The following is a 7957-nucleotide window of genomic DNA, read 5'->3' as shown; positions in this document are numbered from 1 at the left end:
CAGTGGTGAGATTTCTTTCTGGTGGTTTAATCAGGAAAGAATTACAATTTGTTCATTTATTATTATTTTAAAGGTTTTTATACACGTGTAAGTGTTGTGTGTAGTCGTGTGTGTACCTGGTGTGCAGTTAGAGTTCTATCGCTGTGTGTGATGTGTTTCAGGGAAAGTGTGTGAGGACTCATCCAGTGAAGCAGTCGGATGGATTGTGTGATTTGTTTTAGGAGTTCTGATTCATGCTCTAGTTTCAAACTCTGCTTGTTGTTACAAGATCATCACAATACGCTGCAATAAAGGTAAGTTTAGTCTATTCTAAGGACTTTGAGTCAAATCCTTTGTTGTTTGTTATAATAACACGGCTGTGAACCAATCAGATTGCTTGAGCTACCTGTTTTGTATAACAGAGTTTTTTATTAATGTAAATCTATTTGTTTTGGCCACCAAAATAATACCTTTTATATAAAATTTGACTTTATGGATCTATTCTTTTCTTTGCTGCAGTTTCTCGTCAGCAGGGAAACGGTTTTGGACACCGAGGGAACTGTTCACGGGAAGAGTGTTGAGAGATGCTACAGCTGCAAAATGTATGCTGACTTTACATGTACGAGTGTTTGTAAAAGTGTTTGTGCGTTTATTTGTACAACTATCTTTGTGAGAACCAGTTTTATGTTATGTTAGTCCCTTAAAGTTAAGACATTTTTGGATAGTGAAAAGTAGGGCTGCACAATTAATCAAATTTTAATCACGATTTTGCGATCCAATTGCGTGATCAAGCGAATTATTATTTATTTTTTAAATGCATCGTTTCATAGAAAGCTCCGCTTTTTTTTTTTGTCTCAAAGCCAATCTAGTGCTCCGCAAACCACTGTGTGTCATGCACCGTGCAGCTTAGTTTCTAGATGAGCAGTCCCGAGGACAGAGTAACTGAGGAAAACTCAACAGATAGCAGTCGGTAATACGTCGGTCTCAAGGTTTACCAGTTTACCAGTAAACGCAACATTTTGTCCCGTCTGTGTTGTTTTTTCAGACAACAGCATGAGCAGTGCTAGTTGTGCTAGTTAGCGTCTGTTAGCTCACTGGGCTCTAGGGTGCTAGGTAGCGTCTGTTAGCTCACAGGGCTCTAGGGTGCTAGTTAGCGTCTGTTAGCTCACAGGGCTCTAGGGTGCTAGTTAGTGTCTGTTAGCTCACAGGGCTATAGGGTGCTAGTTAGCATCTGTTAGCTCACAAGGCTCTAGGGTGCTAGTTAGTGTCTGTTAGCTCACAGGGCTCTAGGGTGCTAGTTAGTGTCTGTTAGCTCACTGGGCTCTAGGGTGCTAGTTAGTGTCTGTTAGCTCACAGGGCTCTAGGGTGCTAGTTAGTGTCTGTTAGCTCACTGGGCTCTAGGGTGCTAGTTAGTGTCTGTTAGCTCACAGGGCTCTAAGGTGCTAGTTAGCGTCTGTTAGCTCACAGGGCTCTAAGGTGCTAGTTACAGGGCTGCCAACTCTCACGCATTGGCCGTGAGACACACGCATTTGACTGGTTTCACACGCTCACACGCCACACCCCCGATTTCTCACGCTGAAGTGTCAACCCGGTCGGTCAAATTTCTGAAAGATGAGTTTATCTATGTTTTTACCTGTTGAGCCACTCGTGATCGACTAGTTGTGCTTTCAGAGACTGTGAGGGGTTCAAGAGCGCTCCCTGTCTGTGAAAGTTTCGAATTGTCGCAAACTGAGAACATTTTTTTTACGATCCTCCCATTTCCTCCCCGGCTTTAGATGAGCTCTGAGTATCACAGACCCGTCCGTCGCTTCGTGTCCATCTCTCTGTAACAATAGAGGTGAGCAGCGCGGCTGGTAGCGTAGCAACTTCAGTTCATGTTAGTTGGACCTGCTCTGCTGTGGACAGTGACGCGTTGCATCCGTGTTCCTCCGATAATGCGCAGCGTACAGCCTCCTCTAAACTTTGTCAGAGACCAGAGACCCGAATGGGCGTCTGTGTCTGTCAGACGGTCTGAATGAGATCCACCATATCAGCGAGCAATGACATGCACAGCAGACTATATTACAACTCCCAAATCTCGGCCAACAGAGATGGGAGGAGTTATATTTTGAATGTGCACAAAGTTGTAAACATGGGCAAAATCTGGTGAAACACATCTGAGCTATACTATATATACTATACTATATATACTATACTATATATACCATATATACACTATACTATATATATACTGCAACATTGGGCCACTATGTGGCTTCTCTAACCTCGGTGCATCTCTAAATGTAACTGTAAATAATTAATTGATGATGTTTATGAAATGAACAAATAGTCTTTATTTTCCCCAAAAAGTAAATCCAGTAAGTGGGGCCCAGAGGATGAGGGCCAAACATTACTGAACCTTGGCACAAAGGTTAAAGGATAAGAATTTATGTAGATCAGTGGTTCTTATTCTTTAGAATTTCAGTGGTCTTAGTTGATCCCTCAACATAATTTAACTTTGGGTCCCTTGTCCCAACACCAGGGACCCCTGGACCTGTTCCCCACAGACCCAAATCTTCTCAGCTGTTGATGAGATTTGCTACTGTCTCTTCATGTGGTTCATTATGTTTGGCACGTTGTCTGGGTCATTCTTATATCATAAGAAGTTAATAATGTATATAATGTAAATGCTGAATGCTCTAAAACCTGTTGATACAACAACACAAAGGCTCTTAACCCTACAGTTTTGCACATATCATGTAAGACTTGATTTCTCCATTTTTTTGCAAAAAAACTCTCCAGAAAGTGCCCTTTAATGGTTTATTTTTCAATTTTTTTTCCTGGGGGGGCATACCCCCAGACCCCCCTAGGGAGAACCCCACCCCCCCACATATCACAAATCACAATTTAAACCCTGAAGGATAAAGACCCCAAAAAATTGCTTTGTACGTGGCAAAATATGGGTTGCCCCCCCAAATCTCACTCCAAGGTTTTGGGAAAAGTTGGCAGCCCTGTAGTTAGCGTCTGTTAGCTCACAGGGCTCTAAGGTGCTAGTTAGCGTCTGTTAGCTCACAGGGCTCTAGGGTGCTAGTTAGTGTCTGTTAGCTCACAGGGCTCTAGGGTGCTAGTTAGTGTCTGTTAGCTCACAGGGCTCTAGGGTGCTAGTTAGCGTCTGTTAGCTCACAGGGCTCTAAGGTGCTAGTTAGCGTCTGTTAGCTCACAGGGCTCTAGGGTGCTAGTTAGTGTCTGTTAGCTCACTGGGCTCTAGGGTGCTAGTTAGTGTCTGTTAGCTCACAGGGCTCTAGGGTGCTAGTTAGCGTCTGTTAGCTCACAGGACTCTAGGGTGCTAGTTAGTGTATGTTAGCTCACAGGGCTCTAGGGTGCTAGTTAGTGTCTGTTAGCTCACAGGGCTTTAGGGCGCGAGTAATATTTTTCCTCTAGGTCGCATCCGCTGCAATGTTGTTGCCGCCATTCACTCACACATGGCTCCCAGCAACAGAGATAGAGCGCCGGTGTCACACTTCTGACATTTGTCAAAAGTTTTAATTATTATTAACACAGCTGTATATTGTTAAGCATGAGAACCTGTGTTTGTACCAGTTACCGCTGGTTACTCTGCTATCGCGGTTAAGTTATTGAATGCAACTAACTGCAGTTGGTAGAGTAACAGCGTGTTAGACGGAGCTGCTGGACCTGGACCAGGACCTGAACCTGGGCCAGAGATGTGACCCATGGCCAGAATATCATAGTTCCTAAAAATGCAGCGCGGTGACGATACAGACATTTCACACACACAACGCATGTATTTTTTAAAATAAATCCTAAACTATTTATTTCAAATAATTTTCATTTCCATGTGTTGCAGCTGTATGTATAACAGTGAACTATATGACAACATACAACTTCAACATAATAATGTAACATAATATGGATGTGAAAGCAGTTATAAACCGCCAATAACATTTGTTTATGGTTAAAATCAACAAATAATCATTATTATCATTTTGGCCATAATCGTGCAGCCCTATTCTACAATGTCGCTGTAGGTAATCATGATTGTTCAGCTCTCTGCATGTTGTTTTTTATGTTTTTTATTAATCTGTTTCACCATTTTTTTGTTCTTCTCTGCACAGCCAGCACACGGAATAGAACCAGCAGCTCCAGAGGTCCTAGTTTCTGTCCCCCCCCATGAAGAAAATACTTTCGCTTCCAAAGGACGCCACAATCTCATGAATATAGAAATACGGAGCTGATAGTCTTAATCAGCTTTGTAGCAACTCATTTGGCAATTGCTGAATGTAACAGGAGGGTTACACCAGGAACTACTTCCTGTATTCCCCCCCCCCCACCCCGCCCACCACCACCAGACACATCTGAGTGCTGGCTGAGTACCTCCACTTCATCTGGTTCAGATACACCAACACATAAAAATAAATGCATACATACATGAAAAAGGGCGCATGAAATTTCCAGTAAAGAGGTTATGCAGAGGTGTAGTGGTAAAAAAAAAAGAGGTGGGTAAACTATAAATTCTGTAATATTATCTATCTATTTATTTATTCTCTCTCTCTCTCTCTCTCTCTCTCTCTGTCTCTCTCTCTCTCTCTCTATATATATATATATATATATATATATATATATATATATACACATTTCTCTACTTTTTTACATCGATCCTCTCAGTTTTTGTTTTGTGAAGCAGTTTGTTACATCTGCAACATGAGAAAAATGTAAATAATGTAAATATTAATATAAATATTAAGTTCCTAAAGCTCGGAGGCTTAAAGGAGAAAGGACAGAACCAAAGCCCTCTATGACCAGGCGACCCGTTCTCAGACCAGATCTCAGACCAGATCTCATGCTCACATCAAAATCTATAATATTCATGTGTGTAACGTGTAGTTCAACAAACAGCTGGTCGATCACAAAGCAACAATTCTGTAAATAAATAGGAAGTTTGTTAGTTGTTAGATAACGTTAATGTTCTGAATTGTCACATTGCTGTTACGTGTTATTGGAACGTCTCAGGTAGTAGAGTGGTCCCCTACCAATCTAAAACACACACACACACACACACACACACTCCCAACACACACACACAACACACGACATTGATCTGATCAGAATATCAGGTGATAGAAGGTGTTGTAGATAATGTGGTCAGACGATTTCATTGTAAAAAGAACTTCAGCTGATTTTTTATTTTTGTAGTTTCTGTTGTTTGAAATGTCGACGCTGCCCTCTGCTCGTTGTTGATGAATGAACGACTGACCGTAGTTATAGACATATATATATACATATATACTACCATAATATATATATATTATATATATATATCTACCATATACTGTAATATATTTATCTATCTCTCTCTAAAACTGGGTTAAAGTCCAGAAGACTAAATAAATTCTCAACTAGCGACTGTGACTTATTCTTAACTCTGAATGAAGAAAACTCTCTTCCAATTATCAATGACGTGATAATCATTATGAAGATATAGTTGATGATTATAATGAAATCTACAACATAAAGCATCTTAACATACTGACTGAATAACTCCACTAAAGATTATGTTGATGTTAAAAGACAAAAGTGAGACAGAAAATATGACTTTTAACTTGACTTTAAGTAATAAATGTTTGATTTGAATGTTAATAAACTGTTTAACATAAAGAAAAGGTGGAGATATAATCCAACATGGTTCCTAAAAACCTGGGTCTTCCTTTAGAAATGAAATGTTTTTATAGTAAAGCACTGTGTAACACATGTTGCCTTATTATAATTATTTTATGTATTTTTTAACTTGGTTATATTTTTGTGTTTTTGATTGGAGATGTTTTGATGAATGCATGTTTCATGTCTTTGCCCTAACTGCTGCATCTGTTTGATTAAAACATGATATTGACTATTTGAAGCAGGAGTCTGTTTGTTTTTTAATCTTATTACTAATAATACTGCAGTACTGCTCAGTAAAACCTGTAGATTATATTTAATAAGATCCGAGCCAAGTTTTAAAAGTGTTAAAGATAAACGTTGTCTTTGTTATCACCGTGGAGACAGTAGGAATATTGGTCTTTAGAATATGTTGTTCTTATACATCTGGGGTATTATGGTGTACCAGGGCTGTAGGACTCGAGTCTGGTCTTGGACCCGATGCCGTTTTTCTATGGTCTCGGACTTGTATCGGTCTCGCTAGTATTTGGACTCGGACTTGTCCCGATCTCGGCTGCTGGTCTTGCCCAACAAGGCTTCTGGTCTGGACCGAGTCCAGGTGTCTTTATTATGTTGATAATAATATTGGTGGGAAAGTGAAACCCAAAATTATTGTCTTGATACTGTCATGCATAAGACCTTTATTCTGTCCTGGACTCGGTCTTGACTCGGACTCAAACCTTTTTGGACTCGGTCTTGACTCGGACTCAAACCTTTTTGGACTCGGTCTTGTCTTGGACTCGACTAGTCCTGGTCTTGGACTTGACTAAGGTGGTCTTGACTCAGACTCGACTAGTCCTGGTCTTGGACTTGACTAAGGTGGTCTTGACTCAGACTCGACTAGTCCTGGTCTTGAACTCGACTAAGGTGGTCTTGACTCTGACTCGACTAGTCCTGGTCTTGAACTCGACTAAGGTGGTCTTGACTCACACTTGACTAGTCCTGGTCTTGGACTCGACTAAGGTGGTCTTGACTCTGACTCGACTAGTCCTGGTCTTGAACTCGACTAAGGTGGTCTTGACTCTGACTCGACTAGTCCTGGTCTTGAACTCGACTAAGGTGGTCTTGACTCAGACTCGACTAGTCCTGGTCTTGGACTCGACTAAGGTGGTCTTGACTCAGACTCGACTAGTCCTGGTCTTGGACTCGACTAGGGTGTCTTGACTCAGACTTGACTAGTCCTGGTCTTGGACTCGACTAAGGTGGTCTTGACTCAGACTCGACTAGTCCTGGTCTTGGACTCGACTAAGGTGTCCCTTGACTACAGCCCTGTTGTGGACACAGTGATGTTTTGTGATCTTGTCAAAGTGAACCGGTCCTCAGCAGCCGGGGCCTCGGGGGGGGTAAAGTTTCTGGGAAGTTTTGGAGTCAGTAACATTTGATATGGAATAATAAGATGTAAAGCTTAAAGACAATAATCATAATAATATAATAATCAATATTTTATCCCGTTGGTCCCAAACAACGTTGTAATTAATTTCCCAGTTGATTAATAACAACGGTCACTTCGTACATACTGAGACATCTTAATGACGTTTAATATTTCCATAATTTGAGGCTGTACCCCGGGTTATGTAAGACTGCTGCAGGGTGGTGATGTGTCTAATATTTAGAACAGGTTTTTTATTAATGTTATCGACAGAAAGGATAAAAAGTCCAATATATATATTTTATACATTTGACACGTTGCCCCACAGTTCATGTAAACATTATTGGAAAACCACTTTGGGAATATCAATTGGAATTATATTTGGACTTATTATAATAAAATGATGTTAGTTTATAAGTTAATGGAGTTTATTTCTGAATTGTCCATTTCATCTAACCAACAAATAAAATGTCTAAGAAATATGAACCTGATCCGTCTGGATTGTTCTGGACTGATGAGGACGATGTTTCATGGATTGTTTGGCTCTGGGATCAAATTACACAGTAGGGACATTATGTTTTATTATTAAGGAGATTATTTAAAATGCATCTGTGTCTATGATGTGTAGATAACTGAAGGATGAGATTTACTGAAGGATAAAAGTAGAGAAAGGGGGTCGGAGCTGAGAAGTTGTTTATAACTTCTTCCTGCTCCTTTTGAACATGGGAAAAAATTTGTTTTGTTTGAAGACTTTTTAATTTTGTGTTGAGAAGTACATCATGACCTTATTTATCTGTCATTTTAATGATATGTGTATGCAGGAAATCATGTATATAAATCTTTTATTTTAATGTTGTTTTTACTTGTTCAAATGAACTATTAAACTAAACTATTTAAAATGTTTTCATTTTGAATCTT

General features: G+C 40.0%; 1 long non-coding RNA gene across 1 annotated transcript; it reads left to right on the top strand.

Annotated features, from left to right (window-relative positions):
* Positions 1-480: 480 nt before the first annotated feature.
* LOC116685496 (uncharacterized) lies at positions 481-4909 on the top strand. Its single transcript, XR_004330964.1, has 2 exons — positions 481-581; positions 4092-4909. It is a non-coding gene; the product is annotated as an uncharacterized LOC116685496 (long non-coding RNA).
* Positions 4910-7957: the final 3048 nt, after the last annotated feature.

This window comes from Etheostoma spectabile, unplaced genomic scaffold (genome assembly GCF_008692095.1).
Source record: "Etheostoma spectabile isolate EspeVRDwgs_2016 unplaced genomic scaffold, UIUC_Espe_1.0 scaffold00569887, whole genome shotgun sequence".
NCBI lineage: Eukaryota > Metazoa > Chordata > Actinopteri > Perciformes > Percidae > Etheostoma > Etheostoma spectabile.
Note: the sequence above shows the minus strand (reverse complement) of the source record. Positions and strands in the feature narration are given on the sequence as shown.